This window comes from Pleurodeles waltl, chromosome 4_1 (genome assembly GCF_031143425.1).
Source record: "Pleurodeles waltl isolate 20211129_DDA chromosome 4_1, aPleWal1.hap1.20221129, whole genome shotgun sequence".
NCBI classification, from domain to species: domain Eukaryota; kingdom Metazoa; phylum Chordata; class Amphibia; order Caudata; family Salamandridae; genus Pleurodeles; species Pleurodeles waltl.
In genome coordinates this window covers 538,068,271-538,086,862 of record NC_090442.1, presented here as the reverse complement: position 1 = coordinate 538,086,862, position 18,592 = coordinate 538,068,271, and the positions used below count along the sequence as shown (strand labels likewise).

At 46.1% G+C, this 18,592-nt stretch overlaps 1 protein-coding gene across 3 annotated transcripts in view; it reads right to left on the bottom strand.

Moving 5' to 3' along the window:
* The window catches only part of CTTNBP2 (cortactin binding protein 2), a 670,870-nt gene that overhangs the window by 81,769 nt on the left and 570,509 nt on the right, over window positions 1-18,592 (bottom strand). The window lies entirely within an intron of this gene.

Genomic DNA, 18,592 nt, shown 5'->3' with positions numbered 1-18,592 from the left:
ACTCTAAAGATACATCTCACTGCAGTTCACAACTGACACTCCCCCTATGCCCTTTCCTAATTGTGATGCAGACCAATTATAAGACACAAAAAGGCTTTACTGAAGAGCAAAATAGGTTTAGTAGAAAGAATAAAAGTTATTTTGCAGGCACAAACCATGTGATTTGGTGAATTGCGGGTTTTGCAAAGACAAAATGGCTTTGTTTAAGAAACGCTAAATGCAGAATGTTTTATTGGTTCAGTGCCTTACCTGCTATGAATAGTTTCCAATTAGTGCCCAGGTAACATGTTTACCATGCAGTGCAAGAAGTGTTACTTTCCCAGACTCTTAATCAGAATGGTCCACTCCCTGTGACAGCATACGCACCATCCAGGCACTAGAATCTGTCATAATCTTTATTTCCATCAATTCATCTCTAATTACAGTTAGTCCTAAACATTATTACTTACACGTAAATCCTACACAGCTTTTTAGGATTTTGTTATTGAAACTCGTAAGGGTACCCACAGCAATAAAAAATAAGCAAAGGAAATTCTCTTCTTAACAGCTTAACAGATGTTTGAAGATTGTGAGCTATGCTACTCATTTCATAACATTACAGGCTCAGGAAAGAGTATCTTTTCTCCTTTCATAAAAAAAGATAAAAATGCATTTTGTTGACCTCCAATTGAATAAATATGATAGTCATCCATTTTTGTCAGACATTTAGGTTGGAGTATCACAAACATGTGAAAAAAAGTCCTACTCTCCACCATAGAAAGTATGCCAAATCAAAATTAATAAACCCCCTGTGAAAGACATGTGACATAGGTGTGCTGTTGTATATAAAATATTGACACACATTTGATAGTGCTCAACATAATAATAACAGTTCAAAACCCAACAGTGGTGTGTTCACTTATATGATCCTCTACTGCTCCTTCCCAGACCATTGTTGAGTCTGAACAATCTGTTTATGCATTTAAAATAACCACTTGCGGGGTTGGGAGCCAACACCAAACATGGCGGTCGAGTAATTGGAGGGCTCTCATACTCGGGCCCTGTAATCCTCCCAAAATTGCACCCTAATAGCACCATCGGCAGCCTAGCCCAGGAAGACAGTGCCGGACGCCACTACTGCCTGCAGCAGCATCACTGTGAGGGAGCTAGGAGCGTTGCTACGGCTTCACTGGCTAACTGATCGGAAACTTCACCGCGCAGTTAAAATGGCAGGCAGAGGCTGGCCTTAGGTGAGCGAACTGACGAAGATACGTGGATGGCATCACACACCAGTTGCACCACTGCAGCAGGCGATCTGTCGTGCCCGAGGGGTGGCAGGAACTAATGACATCTTCGGGATCTGATTGCACGAGCTTCGGCAACCGCATAGAGCAACTGGAGAAGACGACAAGTGGTAGACCTCCTGCAGCCCCTTCGGCCACACTAATTGGGCGGCACTGGAGGAAGTGGCTGTGTCCAGCATCAAACCTGAAGTGGCGTACAGCCTGAAGTGGAGGGGGAAGGGTGCTCCTTTTGTCCATCTGCCCGGCAGGAAAAGACTCAGTACCCACCCCCCTAGCAGCCCGAGAAGCAAAAGGGGGCTTGGGAGTGAGCAGTGTATGGAATTAGCAGACCTTCCTCTGCATCTGTCTCTCACCACCCACTGACTATCACTTCCTGGCTTCACTCTTCCACACATCTTAGGATCACAGCAGGGGGCACACTCACAATGGCCTACTTTGCCAGAACTGGAGGCTCAGGGAGTGAACAAGGCCTGGGAGGAGACTGCCGAGGGCAATTGACAACGAGAACAGGGCCACTCGAACAGTTGGCGTCAGGATGTTGCCCTGGTGTGTGCAGTCAGCACGATGTCCAAGTGGCCCTTACTCTTGGTGGACAGGGCTGCCAGGGATCCTAGGCTCTTTTAAATATACTCTTGAGAGGAACTGGAGCATGGAGTACAGGGGTGAGACCCTGAATACTCCTCCCTAACTATAACGCTGTTGTTACTGGCTGTGCTCCTGCTTGAGGGCCCCAATGCCACTATGGGGTCTTTAGCGGAGGTGAGCGTGGCGTGGCTACTCCTGACGACACTAACAGGCCTGAATGACGGTGGGCTGCATATGCCCTAGGTGGCCCCCTGCTTAACTGGCTGGCTGGCTTGCTTGACAGTGAAGCACGAAGCTCACATGTTCAGCAAATAGTGCTGGGGCCATACGAGGCTCCTTGGGAAGGCCCCACTCCCCGTATTTATCAGGTTGCACAGGTGGCAGTGCCCTCCGGTACATAACACCTGTCCACCAGGCTACCACTGAAGTAGGGATAGTCCCCTGGGGCCAAGAGTGGGTTTTCTCCAGAACTAGAATGGGTGGCCCTACACTAATACCATCAGGGGCTCTCTCCCACACTCCATTCTAGGGTACCATCACATGTTGAGCAAGTCCATAGGGTGAACCAGGACCAAAACTAATAAGCCGGCTCCTTCAGTGCAGCCCCACATCCCCCATCAGATAGCTCCCCAGTCAATACACCAATAGCCAAACTAGACCTGATCCTGCAAGAAATACGGGAATCGCAAACGGTTATGGAACAAAGATGGCTATCGCAAACTGACCAATAGAGTCAAAGCTACTGAACTATAGCTCTCAACACTGTCCCATGACCCTTAAGAACTTACGATGCACTGCTGAATGGATCTTTTACAGGACTGGGCGGAGGATGCGGAAGATGCGGAGGGGAGAGCTCGTCACAACAATGTCCGCATCATCGGATTCCCCCAAAGACACCGAGGGCACGTGCATCACCCAGTTTGTGGAAAAATGGCTTTGAACAGTGGGGGCTCCCAGCAGTATCCCGGACATGTTTGTGGTTGAGAGAGCCCACAGGGTCCCTGCTAGGAAAACTGGAGCTCTCCTGAGAACCATTGTGGACAAAATCCTTAACTTAAGGGACTGACATACTCTATTACAAGCCACTAGGGAACGAGCACCTATCCTGAGGTCTCCCTTTTCCCAGATTAAGCCATTGCTGTATAGCGCAAACAAGCCTCTTTCCAGGAAGTCAAGAGGCAACTTAGACCTGAGGGCGTCTGGTATGCGCTTCCCTTTCCTGCCAAACTCAAAGTGTGACATGACCAAAAAGCCCATTTCTTTAGGGCCCAGAGCAAGCCCTGCAGTGGCTGGACAACATTTCCCTGATTCCTGGTTGTGAGAACAGTCAGACCCGGCACCGTTGAAGGCAAAGCGAATCCTGCGTAGGCAACGGTGTGTCACGACTGTCCAGACTGGTAACACCCATGGGTGCTTGGAGGAGACTTCAATGCTGTGCTAGATGTCACTCTAGCAAAGTCGCACCCCCACTGCCATGGACCACACCGGCCCGCCAAGCCCAAATGTTAAAGCAGTGGGTGGATGGGTGGGAATTATGTGAAGTGTGGCATGTCCGTAATGAAGGCATGAGAGAGTACTCCTTTTACTCACACCCACATGCACTGCATTCAGGATTAGATTGATTCCTGTGTCCAGTACACCTCAAACCAAGTGTCACCCATGCCACCTACCTTGGTAAAACCATACTGGATCATAATACCCTAAAGATCTCGCTGGAGTGGGGTGGGGTACCAGCTTCAATTCCCACTTGGAGGCTCAAGCCCAGCTTGCTAAAAGACACTGTATTTCAGAATGACCTATCGACTGCCATTGACACACACTTCACAGACAACGCTCGCACCACTTCCTCAATTATCATAGATGGGAGGCATTTAAGGTAGTGATCAGGGTCACTGTCGTTACTACAGTGGTGGAAGCTGTAGAAAGTCTTCAAGACCTGAAGAAAGTAGAAGACTCCCAAGGGCCCCTTGAGCGGGCAGCATCTGATAATGCAGATATTTCACCCCAGTTGCAGGAAGCTAGGGTGAAGTATGTGGAATTTCAGAAACACCTCTCAGTAGTGGATTAATGCCTATACACACAGAGGATGCACACGGAGGCGGACAGATCAGCACATTCTTGGCATGCTTGCTACGTACGGATCGCTCCCCCATATCAATCCTGACACCCTGGCCTTGGGCACAGTGGTAACTCAACAAGGTGTGTAATAATCTCGGAATGCTGTAACAATAGAGTTATACTCCACTCACCCCCCTCCTGACCCGGAGGAGGTACTGAGGTTCCTTCAGGGAACATGACTTCCTAGGGAGTGGGATGCTGACAGGGAGGTCTTCTCTGCCCCTATTCTGCCGAATTAAATCAGAGGGGTCATGAAAGAGCTGGAAAGCAATAAAACGCCGGGGTCCGATGGACTCCCGGTGGAATTTTATTCCACTCAATTGGTCCTGCAATTAGGAAAATTGTATAACACATCCCTCAACACAGGCCTTCTTTCTCTTTCACCAGAAAAGCACTTACTGAAACCACGGAAGCCCCCACGGGAACTGTCCTTGTATCGCTCACTATTGATACTACACACCGACTATAAAATCCTTAGCAAGATTCTGGCTCACAGGCTCCTTCTATTGGTCCCACAGCTGATACATATAGACCAATTTGGCTTTGTGCCTCGCCGAAACACCTAATTGAATATCCAGCGGTTGTTCAAAATAATGGATGTCTCCCAGGACCTTTACCCCCATGCTTGTTCTCTCTCCCTGGACTTACAACAGGCTTTTAATTCCTTAAATTGGGACTTCATGCTAGCAGTTCTGCATAGCATTGGAATACCTCAGGCCTACATTCAATGGGTCAACCTACTCTATATATCATTCCAACAGCTTGGGCTCGAACAGTTCCAAACATATCCCAATCCTACCCGGTATGGCAAGGTACAAGGCAAGGTTGTCCCCGCTTCCCCTCTTCTTTTCATACTAGCAGTCAAACCCATAGCACAGAGAATTCAACAAGAAGGAGGTCATAAGGGGATTCCCATGGGCAATGCAATCCATACTACATTACTCTATGCAGATAATATGATTTTGTATTTTAAAGATATTCGGGAGGCACAAGCAGAGATGTCCCATTTCTTATTCACCTTTGGGAATTTTTCAGGCCTCCTCATTAATGTGGACAAATCCTGTGCATACTCCTTCGCTGGCATATATGCACAGCCCATCCTGCACTTCGATGATCATGTGATAGCGGTGGCCCCTTGCACCTTTCGGTACCTCTGTGTCCAAATTTATAGAACTGGCCCTGACCTACTGGAAGGCAATGGTTCACGAATGATTACGGCGCTCAAATCACAATTAGCCTTTTGGGTTACGTTACCGCTGTCCGTAGACTGACGTATAGCCCTTGCCAAAACGGTGATGTTACTGTGCATCTTATACCACTTTGTGAATTTACTAATCGCAGTACCTGCAGAAATCTTCCGAAACTTGAATACCATACTGACTGATCTTATGGGGGAGGGGTGCCGCAGAGTCAGCTTAGTGAAACTGCAACTACCAACTGATCAAGGAGGCACGGGGGCCCCAGACTTTAAACCGTATTGTATAGCCGGGCAACTGCAATGGTTGGCATACTGGCTTCCCCATCATAACCTGTCTGAAATAAAACATACTGCGGCTCAACTAGAGCACAACCAGCTACATCACCTGATGTGCCCTGATGCAATGACGCTGCCTACACATACGTTATTATTGTGCACTATGCTGGTGTATTGAAAGCTAGTGACAAAATACACAGGGCTTGGGCACCTTATATACCCAATAAACCGTTATGAGGCCTCCCTACCACCTCAGGCACCTTGATGAAGGGAAGACGTGAACTCTGGGTACAAGAAGAGATCACTACGATGGGGGACCGGTTTGCAGAGGGCTATCTCATGGCACACGGAGACTTTAGAAACACATATAACCTCCCGTACTCCCTATTCTTCACTCATGGCAGTATCCTTCGGTATGTGTGTGAATATTGGGCAGCGGATGGTCTTGAGCTACATGATGGGGCATGGTTGGCACCTAGTGTGGTGGCTAAATAGGGGCCTCTGGGTCCACCTTATGACACCACTTCCATTCTAAGGAGAAAAATGGGAGGAAGATTTATCCAGGGCACTTTCAGACAAGGAATGGGCATGCAGGCTAGATACCCCTACAAAGTGTCTCGCAGGTCAAAATTCAAATGTATTCAAATCGCCATTTTACACAGGGCTTACTTAACACATCGTAAAATCAATCAGATGTACCCCACTGCATCTTCAATGCATCCCCAATGCCGATTGAAAGGGTTGCTATGGGCCTGTCCAGAATGTTCAGACTATTGGTCAGGAACAGCAAGAGCAATGGGTGAAATCACGGGTCAGGCCCACTGAGATACCATGGAAACCCGGTATACTAGGGATGCCCATATGACCTAGAAGATCCACCATGGAAGTGCCATTCACTAAATTGGCTGTACTCCTGGCGAAACACCTTCTCACTAAACCCTGGAAGGCCCGATTGGCTCCAAAACTAGAAGACTCGTGACAGGAGGTTCAGCGCTGCGATCTTGCAGAAGGTTTGTACGTCTGTCAGGAGGAGTACAGGGGGCTCCATAATTCACCCATCTCTATGGAATGGAATATACTGTTGGAAGGCTTTAAGAGACAAGAGCCCGATTCATGGGGAGACACTGATTCACAGCTGGGTTTGTCGCGTAGGCTCCCATTATCCTAATGAGACTACTGGATTTTGAGCGGCAAGATCGTTCACAGTGTGGGGCACTAAGTCTGATCCACGGTGAAGGACCCTTGTCACTCTAAATCCGGGTTTTGCTCCGGCTAACTAGCAGTGCCTCATCTCTCCCAAAGAGAAGAGACAATTGAGCAGCCGAGCGCATAACATCTTAGCACTTCCGAGGGAAGTCGTGGTATCTCAGGTCACAACTGGTTCTCTCATACACAGTACGGTCTCACATAGAAATGACAAAGGCAGTTTAAGTTTTAAAGATTGGTTTAATAAAACTACTGCATTTTATATAGCAAAGCGTGAGCTGCAATAACCAGAACTACACAACACAGTAGGATTAAAATAGTAACGATGAGAGTGAAGCACAAGAATAAAGCTATCATAGTGCCACTAGATTATGTTCTCTCTAAGTTATATTTTGAGCACAGCATGTGAAGCTCTAAGCCTGCCTTTCAGGTTCCCCCGGGAGGACATCAACCCTCATACCTGAGCAAAGGCCTGTAATCTGCATCAGCATCTTTAACGGGGCAGTCAGCATCTAGTTGTAGGTTCCTGGCCGGAATCTCCTTCGGACGTGTACTAGGAAGTGTTTTTATAACTAACACACAGATGTTCTAAGAAAATGTCCCTATGTAAGGATGTGTATTTTCTACGAATACTGGAGACTAAACTTCTACTACGTTTACCGGCAATGCACCAGACTGTGGCCTTGACTGAAGCACAGGGCGATCAAGAATGCATTATTTGAGAACACAGTGCTTACCTAAGCTAAACAGTGGGATAGAAGGAAATTAAAACAAGACCATAAAACTGGTTATTGTAAAATAACAGTGCGAGGCTGAATAAAATGTATCTAGGGCAAAGTGCACAGCGGCCTAGTATGTTAAACTACCGTGCATGAAGCTATATTAAAAATGGCTACACTACACCATCCCCTTGTCGGTAGAAAGTGGTTTAAGCTGAAGCTAAAATGCCCTAACCTAGAATATATATAAAACCCTATTCAAATTTTAACACGTTAAGAGGACACACAAGCATACTAATTTGCAAATTTAAAAATGAGCATGTGGCCAAATACCGAATTCAAAGAAAAATTGTCAATTTAGGATTAGTCCCAATCAAGCATTAGTCATAGGAAGCATGGGATTCTCCACCTCGGCAGATGACAAAACCGGTAAATCCACGTCAAAAACTACCAAGGAGCAGGTGTGTTCCAGAGCCCCAGTATCAACCAAGGCGGCATCCTGTGCAGTGCCTACGAACGAGTTAATAACAACTTCCTCCAGGAAGGGTAGCTCGTAATCAGCTTCTCTAAGCAAACGCAGCCGCAGTGCGCATGTCCGGTAATGAACCCTCATCAAGAACATCAACAGATCAGCATCAATCTCTGGGGGGCGTTGCTGTGAGAGACAAATGTCCAGTGCTTGTTCAAAAGAGCACCAACAGCACCGAAACACGGGCTGCACACAATCCAAAACCGGTCTGAATGACAGAGACCAGTCACACTCCAAATGTTCCAGGAGTGTTGCTCCAAAGTGCTGCATTATGCGTTCACGGCACAGCTACGCTAATGGTAGTACCCACATTCGTCCTTGTTGCGGCGGAACAACCATTGCGGAAAAACAACAGCAACAGCAAAATGCCGGCTAATAAAGCCAAAGTTATCGGAAATCCCCCAAAAATGCTTCCGAAAATGGAATGAATAGCCGAAGGTATTGAACCGAATATGGAGGAAAAGCTGTGAACAAAACCAATACCAACAGCTTTGAAAAAATGAGCTAATCTAGCTGTGCTGGACGCATTAAATATACGTCCCACGAGTTCACCAAAGTGTCTCGGAAAGTTTGTATTTAACAGGGACTGTATTTCCGCCGATGACCTTGCCACCTGAAGTGCGTAGGTCTTGCGTGCAGATGTAAGGGCCACATGCTTCTGAAACAATAAAGCCTTTAGTCTACTTTACTTGTCAAAATTCACCTTGGAAGTAAGCAATGTGAGGCCAAATATCCGCTACCTCCCGAATTTTGGTGGGGGGAAACAACATGTTCCTGCAGCAAGTAACAACCTGAGTGACTGAAACAACAAACTATTCTGGCCTGCATGCCACAACAGTCTTCACTATTGAAGAGGACGTAGCTGCCGTTTGAAAGCACCTGGAACGTGCGTTTAATCAAGGGAACTGGAACTCCCTTCAGATAGCAAGCCAAGTTCGCAACCGAGGCATTACACGCCCCATGCAAGGACAGCTGCTTACAAATCATCGAATGGCTGACTGAAGTCTCACATCCACTGCCGCTAAGAAAGACCTCTTTCATGCCATTGACGCATTTGTACGAGAAGGGAAGCTTCCACACCTCATGGATGTAACTATCTCCCAACTTTTCATATCTGCCTACCGGAACATGTTTCAAACAAGAAGTGAATTGTAATGTAGAAATAAGCAGATTAATAACCCCGTGTATCAACCACTCTGCTGAGGGGATCTCGGCCACGGTAAAACGCAATCTTTCAAACTTTTCAATGTTGAGCATGACATAAGTCGCCTCCTTCTTAGCCATTAGTTGTTGTTGTCGCGTTAAATTAAAGGAAACAAATATTTCCCGGGCACTGATGTGCTGCCACGGAACGCGACCCGCCTTCAATGTCTTAAGCGTCCAACCCAACTGCATAATGGACCTGGTCTGACTCTGTCCATGATATAAAGAAGACATATCAGATCGTATAATGTCTATAGCAGAAGAAACAATGTTGTTAATTGTATATATCCGGTCGGACAAGGTGTGAATTCCATTATCCACAACAGCTAATGCCTTTTTCAGATTTTCCTGATCTATCTGCCTTAACCGGGCTTCAGCCTCCTGTTGGGAAAGTTTCCATATTTCATTGTATACTTCATACAAGAAACGCTTCCTACGTGGTATGTTTGGGCCTGACAAAAAATCTCGTAAGTCAGTGTTATTAGATTGGAGCGCGAGATGTGTCTTAACTGCATCTAGTGAGGATGATTTTAGCCACTGTTGGCACAACTTTCCCACACTATATGTTGTAATTATTTCAGCATGTTCTGGTGATATATAGTGAGGGTCTGACCTACTCGTTCGGAAACCACCCAAGGAGGTGACAAAACATTGATGACACCCATTGGTATCTACTGGCCACAATAACCACCCGCCTGGACGTGTCAGTGAAATGTTAAATGTACCATTCTGGACCCATTCATTAAGCTCACTAAAAGTTGCATTCGTGTACTTTTGCCAGTTATTAAATTTTGCAGGGGCAGGTATGCTGGGCATGTTTAATTCTCTGATTGTAGCTAAGCCTAAGCAACTGGTCTGTTGTACAGTTTCATTTTTAAAAAAATCATTTGAACGGGGATGAGACATGCTCTAAACAATGTTCCTCTACCCTTGGTTTGCCAATTTTTTGTCCCCCAAACACTTTTCAAATCAACATTTTTTTACTAATATTCATAACCTTCAATTGATAACCGGGAAACAAAGGAGTCGGAATATATAAATTTTGTGTTGGTCAACAACATTTGTTTATCCCTGGTTGGAGTTATCTTAAAATAATATGACTGCATTTTTTTGATGATGCCCAGAAAAATACGTACATTTTTCAAAATAAGTTTTTGAACTCCCTTGCGGGGGATTTGGGCACTGTTCCCATTGCGTATAATCAAATATCGTTTTTGGACTGCTCGCTTTATGTATGAAGTGGTGCCCATAATAATTATAGCAAAACATGTCGCCATAATTGTCCTTAAACTGGTAAACATCCTCATTTTCATAGACAGTATAATATTGCAATTCTGTCATCACTGAGTCAACTGTTTTCACATCCCAATCATCAGATATAATGCCTGGTATGACTATATCATTCATGGATAACTTTAGCACATACGGTATTTGAATTATTTCAGTGGGACCGTATATATCAAACATTACTTTATCCCACACAATCCCATCTGGAATTGGCACTGCAGAAATGTTCACAAAGGACAAGTCTCTTTGAACCTTATGTGATGAAAAATGTGGTTTCAATACCTCCTCCACCTGTCCAACCGCTGATCTCTCAGGAAGAAAATGCCCATGTATTAACAGAAAAAAGGTAATGACAAACCCAATCCAAAGAAAAAAATGCTAGGACAGTCAATAAAAGCCACAGATAGTTCCATGGAAAAATAAAATATGTATCTTTAAGCCAATATATCAGCTTACGTGGACCTGACAGGTCAGCAGTCGAAGAGGCAAACGAGTCCGATAGACCATCGTTGTTGTCGACGAAGTAACCAGAGGCAGCTCGTGCAAAAAGGCGCTGCCGTTGTCAATGGAGGAGTCGGTGTTTCCCGTCATGGTACACTGTAAACAGCACCATCCGTCACGTTTATAGTCATGGTGACTTGATCAAATGTTTCTAAGTTGCTCGTTGTTAGTGGAACTAATGCAAGATCATCATCCAGCCTCCCCAAGCTCGGAGAGGCAACAGTGTTGGTATAGACAACTTGAAGTGGAACTTCTTCTCCAGTAGTGAGATGGATTCGGGAACTACTGGACGTTCCTCTTGGTCGGCTGTGTAGAATCGGCCACATGTTGTAACTTGACATTGTCAATAGAAACAAAGCGATTTTCTTTGGCACCTGGCAACCGGGGTAGAATAACAGTTCTGGTTCCGTGTATCCCTAACACAGGGACTGGTGCACGATAAGAAGGGCCAAATTCTTTTTTCACTGCGACCATTTCACGCACAAGATCCCTAACCCTGGTAATGCAGCCGGTAGGTGTTACTGGCACATACTTGATTCCTGTGGAGGCAGAACTTTTAGAAGAGTTATCTTCACGGAACTGCTGTAATTCCTGTAAAACAGTGACACGATCATTTATGTTAAAAGGTGTTTCCACTGCCTCCACACCAGGACCATCAAGATCCGGAATAATCATTTGTGTTCCGAACAGGCACTCATATGAAGTACAACCCCCCAGGGACCATCTAGGCAGGTTAATTAGTGCTCTCTGAACTCCATACAGGTGGGTTAGCCAACTAAGACCAGTATCTAAGACTCTGGCTGTTAAGGATTGCTTTAAATTGCGGTTTAATCGATCCACGACAGAATTTCCCTCGGGATGACGGAGACGAGTACTGGAGCTGGACCCCCAACGAAGCCATGTTGTCCCTGAATGCCCTTGAGGCAAAAGCAGGGCCCTGGTCCAAATAGAACACCACAACTGCATATGTACCGACAAAAACTCGCAAATCTTTAATAACAGTCCGAGCGTCAGATGAGCGTTGTGGCCACACCCACACAAATCTGGAGCAAGAATCAACAGCGACTAGTATATATTTGTAAGCACTATCCGGTGTTAATGGACCGCAATGATCCAGGTACACACATTGTAATGGTCTGTTTGAGATTAAGAGGGGCGTCTGCGGCGGGTGCTTAGCCGTGGAAACTTTATGTGTTGACAGATGTCACAACAAAGGACATACTGCTTAGTCTCTTTATAGAGACCAGGCCACCAATAACGGGCCTGCAAGAGTGAAATTGTAACAGCCATGACAGCATGTGCAGATGCCACCCCCTCATGTGCTGCTTTAATCAATTGTGATCTTACACCTTTATTGGGGATGTCATGTACGCCTACGCCTGGAATTTTAACTTCAGCATTCAGCATACTTCCCATCAAGTATTGATATTTATTAGGAAATAATTTAGGATAAGGCAAACCATCAACCGAGCTTTTATGGCAGCCATAATGTCTGTGTCTGGTTTGGAACTCAAACGAGTCACTGCAGCTACAGTGGCAAATGCCACTGCTGACTTTGTGGCTTCATCAGCCAAAGTGTTTCTAGCTACGTGTATTCCAACGCGCTGGTGTCCAAGTGTATGCACAACATGGACTTTGGGTAGCGTCTCTTTCTGGTCTGCTACCTTCCCCCACAGTAGTCTGTGTTTTATGGTGTTGCCTTTCGAATCTCTGAACCCATTCAAGCGCCAGTAATGCAGGTATTCATTAAAAGACTGGACGCAATGATAAGAATCACAAACAATAAGTGTGAACTGTGTAGGATCTGTATGTTCTAGTGCCATTAGTAGAGCTTTTAGCTCAGCCAATTGTGCTGTACAATCCCCTAAGGTCTGTGTATAGGTATGTTGGGGAGAGAATTTCTCCCCCTCCATATAGCCGCTCACAACCACACATGCAGCAGAATGAAAATGTCACTTACCCAGTGTACATCTGTTCGTGGCATCAGTCGCAGTAGATTCGCATGTTTTGCAATAGCTCGCCATCTGGTGTTGGGCCGGAGTGTTACAAGTTGTTTTTCTTCGAAGAAGTCTTTCGAGTCACGGGACCGAGTGACTCCTCCTTTTGTCTCCATTGCGCATTGGCGTCGACTCCATCTTCGATTGTTTTTCCCCGCAGAGGGTGAGGTAGGAGTTGAATTGTAGTAATAGTGCCCATGCAATGGAGTGACTAAGTATGTACCTACTTAAGGTTGAGATGATACATATACAAATAGTTGAAGGTAACTTCCAAACTGCTACAGGCTCCCGGGGAGGCAGGTGGGCACATGCGAATCTACTGCGACTGATGCCACGAACAGATGTACACTGGGTAAGTGACATTTTCAGTTCGATGGCATCTGTCGCTGTAGATACGCATGTTTTGCATAGACTAGTAAGCAGTTATCTCCCCAAAAACGGTGGATCAGCCTGTAGGAGTGGAAGTAGTTTGAAATAATGTTCTTAATACGGCTTGACCTACTGTGGCTTGTTGTGCGGATAACACGTCTACACAGTAGTGCTTGGTGAATGTGTGAGGCGTAGACCATGTGGCTGCCTTACATATTTCTTGCATTGGGATGTTTCCAAGAAAAGCCATGGTAGCACCTTTCTTTCTGGTTGAGTGTGCCCTTGGTGTAATGGGCAGCTGTCGTTTAGCTTTAAGGTAGCAGATTTGGATGCATTTAACTATCCATCTGGCTATACCTTGTTTTGAAATTGGGTTTCCTGCATGAGGTTTTTGAAATCAATAAATAGTTGTTTAGTCCTTCTGATGTTCTTTATTCTGTCAATATAATACATCAATGCTCTTTTGACATCTAATGTATGTAGTGCCCTTTCGGCTACGGTATCTGGCTGCGGAAAGAACACTGGAAGTTCCACTGTTTGGTTTAGATGGAACGGTGAAATAACCTTTGGCAAAAATTTAGGATTGGTCCTTAGGACGACCTTATTTTTGTGTAGTTGTATAAAAGGTTCTTGTATTGTAAACGCCTGAATCTCGCTTACTCTTCTTAGGGAAGTAATGGCGATGAGAAATGCTCACCTTCCAGGTTAGGAACTGTATTTCGCAGGAGTGCATGGGTTCGAAAGGTGGACCCATAAGTCTAGTTAGGACAACATTTAGGTTCCATGAAGGAACAGGTGGTGTTCTCGGTGGTATAATTCTCCTAAGGCCCTCCATGAATGCTTTAATGACTGGTATTTTATATAGGGAAGTTGAATAGGTAGTCTGCAGATATGCAGATATTGCTGCCAGGTGTATTTTAATGGAAGAGAAAGCCAGGTTAGATTTTTGTAAGTGAAGCAAGTAACCCACTACATGTTCTGGAGTTGTGTGTAATGGTTGTATTTGATTAATATGGCAGTAGCAGACAAACCTCTTCCATTTACTTGCATAGCAGTGCCTGGTGGATGGCCTTCTGGCTTGCTTTATGACTTCCATACATTCTTGGGTAAGTTGTAAGTGCCCGAATTCTAGGATTTCAGGAGCCAGATTGCTAGATTCAGCGATGCTGGATCTGGGTGTCTGATCTTTTGGTTGTGTTGTGTCAACAGATCTGGCCTGTTGGGCAATTTGATGCAGGGTACTATTGATAGGTCTAGCAGCGTTGTGTACCAGGGTTGCCTTGCCCAAGTTGGTGCTATTAATATGAGTTTGAGTTTGTTTTGACTGAGTTTGTTTACCAGGTAAGGAAGGAGAGGGAGAGGAGGAAAAGCGTAAGCAAATATCCCTGACCAGTTCATCCATAGGGCATTGCCTTGGGACTGTTTGTGTGGGTATCTGGATGCGAAGTTTTGGCATTTTGCGTTCTCCTTTGTCGCAAACAAGTCTATCTGAGGTGTTCCCCAGAGTTTGAAATAAGTGTTCAGAATTTGGGGGTGAATTTCCCATTCGTGGACCTGTTGGTGATCTCGAGAGAGATTGTCTGCGAGTTGATTTTGGATCCCTGGAATAAATTGTGCTATTAGGCGAATTTGGTTGTGAATTGCCCAACGCCAAATCTTTTGTGCTAGCAGGCTTAACTGCGTGGAGTGCGTCCCCCCTTGCTTGTTTAGGTAATACATTGTTGTCATGTTGTCTGTTTTGACAAGAATGTATTTGTGAACTATTATTGGTTGGAAAGCTTTTAGTGCTTGAAAAACTGCTAGAAGTTCTAGGTGATTTATATGCAGTTTTGTTTGATGTACGTCCCATTGTCCTTGTATGCTGTGTTGATCGAGGTGTGCTCCCCACCCTGTCATGGAAGCATCTGTTGTTATTACGTATTGTGGCACTGGGTCTTGGAAAGGCCGCCCCTTGTTTAAATTTATGTTGTTCCACCACAGAAGCGAGAGGTAAGTTTGGCGGTCTATTAACACCAGATCTAGAAGGTGACCCTGTGCTTGAGACCACTGTGATGCTAGGCACTGTTGTAAGGGCCTTATGTGCAGTCTTGCATTTGGGACAATGGCTATGCATGAAGACATCATGCCTAGGAGTTGTAATACCATCTTTGCTTGTATCCTTTGTGTTGGATACATGCGTTGTATGATGGTGTTGAAATTTTGAATTCTTTGGGGACTTGGAGTGGCTACTCCTTTTGATGGGTCTATTATGGCTCCTAGGTATTGTTGTACCTTGCGCGGCAGAATGTTGGATTTTGTGAAGTTGACGGTGAACCCTAGTTTGAAGAGGGTCTGTATGATATGATGTGTGTGATTTGAGCATTCTATGAACGAATGGGCCTTGATTAGCCAGTCGTCCAAATATGGGAACACATGTATTTGCTGCCTTCTTATGTGTGCAGCGACTACCGCTAGACATTTGGTAAAGACTCTTGGTGCGGTTGTTAATCCGAAAGGCAGTACCTTGAATTGGTAATGTATTCCTTTGAATACAAACCTTCGTTATTTCCTGTGCGATGGGTGTATTGGTATATGGAAATAAGCATCCTTGAGGTCTAAAGTTGCCATGTAGTCGTGCAGTTTTAGCAATGGTAATACTTCCTGTAGTGTGACCATGTGAAAGTGGTCTGATTTGATGAAAGTGTTCACTACTCTGAGGTCTAGGATTGGTCTCAGTGTTTTGTCTTTCTTTGGTATCAGAAAGTACAGTGAGTAAACTCCTGTGTTTATTTGTGTGTTTGGCACTAGTTCGATTGCATTCTTTTGCAATAGTGCCTGCACTTCTATCTCCAGGAGATTGGAATGATGTTTTGTCAAATTCTGTGCTTTTGGTGGTATGTTTGGAGGGAATTGTAGAAAATTGCTAGAACCCAAGTGTCTGTAGTGATTTCCTCCCATGCTTTGTAGTACTGACTTATTCTTCCCCCCACTGGTGTTGTGTGGAGGGGGTGAGTGACATGTGAGTCACTGTTTAGTAGTAGGGGTTTTGGGGCTTTGAAATCTTCCTCTATTTCTAGGGAATTGCCCTCCTCTATATTGTCCCCGAAAACCTCCTCTATACTGTCCCTGGTAACTGGACGGTGTTGCCTGTGAGGTGCTGGCTTGTGTGCTCTGACCCCGAAACCCCCCTCTAAAGGGTGTTTTACGAAATGTGCTGTAATTTCCTCTGCTCTGCGGGGAGTAGAGTGCGCCCATGGCTTTGGCAGTGTCCGTGTCTTTTTTGAGTTTCTCAATCGCTGTGTCCACTTCTGGGCCGAACAGTTCCTTTTCGTTAAAAGGCATATTGAGAACTGCTTGCTGAATCTCTGGTTTAAATCCAGACGTTCGGAGCCATGCATGCCTTCTGATAGTTACAGACGTATTAATTGTCCGTGCAGCTGTATCTGCAGCGTCCATGGAGGAGCGGATCTGGTTGTTGGAAATGGTCTGTCCCTCCTCAACCACCTGTTTTGCCCTATTTTGTAGATCCTTGGGCAGATGTTCAATGAGATGTTGCATCTCATCCCAATGGGCTCTGTCATAGCGCGCAAGTAGTGCCTGGGAGTTCGCGATGCGCCACTGGTTTGCAGCTTGTGCTGCGACTCTTTTACCAGCTGCATCGAACTTGCGGCTTTCTTTATCTGGGGGTGGTGCATCTCCAGATGTGTGGGAGTTGGCTCTTTTTCTAGCTGCTCCTACAACGACAGAGTCTGGTGGCAGCTGTGTAGTGATGAAAACCGGGTCTGTAGGAGGCGCTTTATACTTTTTTTCCACCCTTGGTGTGATTGCCCTACTCTTGACCGGCTCCTTAAAGATTTCTTTTGCGTGCCGGAGCATACCAGGGAGCATAGGCAGGCTTTGCTATGAGCTGTGGGTGGAGGAGAGTGTGTTGAATAAAAAATCATCCTCGACCTGTTCTGAGTGGAGGCTTACGTTGTGAAATTGTGCTGCTCTGGCCACCACTTGAGAGTACGCAGTGCTGTCCTCTGGTGGAGATGGCTTCGTAGGGTATGCCTCCGGACTGTTATCTGACACTGGGGCGTCGTATAGGTCCCATGCGTCTTGATCTTGGTCACCCTGGTTCATGGTGGTGTGAGCTGGGGAGTGTGATGGAGTTTGTGCTGGTGAGACGTTAATCACGGGCGGTGGAGTAACTCTTTTCACCACTTTTGGTTGTGGTGTCTGTTCAGTTTGGAACTCCAACCTTCTCTTTCTTCTAATAGGGGGAAGGGTGCTTATCTTTCCTGTCCCCTGCTGTATGAAAATACGCTTTTGCGTATGGTCCACATCCGTTGATTGTAGCTCTTCCTCAAACCTATGCTTTTGCATTTGTGAGTTTAGCGAGTGCTCTTCTGTATAAGAGCCTGAAGCTGGGTCGGTTGCAGTTTGTTTCGGTACCGAAACCCTGTCAGCGTCCTTTTTCAGCTCCGAGGTGACTTTTTTCTTTTTCGGGGCCAAAACCTCTCGGCGCCGATCTTCGTCGGGCCCGCTGTCTCGGTGTCGACGCTTGTCTCCAGCACTTTCTCGGTCCCGAGAAGGCTGTGTGCCGGTGTCTCGACCGGAGTCGGACGATCTCGGCACTGTTTGGGCCTTTTTCGGTGCCGACGGTCGGTCACCGAATTTATGGGTCGAGCCATGGCCTGGTGGCAGTGGCGTCCCCTGGGCCTTGTAAATGTTCCTCTGAGTGGATTTCGACGTCTTACTCACGGTTGGTGTATCGTCGAATCCTTCGGAGTCCGAGTCTTGGATCGAGAAGGTACCTTCCTCTTCTTGTTCCTCGAACTCCCGGTGGGCTGTCGGTGCGGACGCCATCTGAAGTCTTCTGGCTCGACGGTCTCGGAGTGTTTTTCGGGACCGGAACGCACGACAGGCCTCGCAGGTGTCTTCGCTGTGCTCAGGTGACAGGCACAGGTTGCAGACCAAGTGTTGGTCTGTGTAGGGGTATTTATTGTGGCATTTGGGGCAGAAACGGAACGGGGTCCGTTCCATCGGCGTTCTTCAGCACGTGGTCAGGCCGACCAGGCCCCGACGGGGGATCTAAAAACTACCCCGAAGGGCACCGGAGCTCTTCGATCCTTCGACGCGGTGTTGAATCTAACTACGCCGAACCCGAACGCAACAATACCGACGAAAATCTTCCGAAATGTAGCTATTTTTCCGTTCCGAAACTCGGAGCGACAGGAACACGTCCGAACCCGGTGGCGGAAAAAAAACAATCGAAGATGGAGTCGACGCCCATGCGCAATGGAGACAAAAGGAGGAGTCACTCGGTCCTGTGACTCGAAAGACTTCTTCGAAGAAAA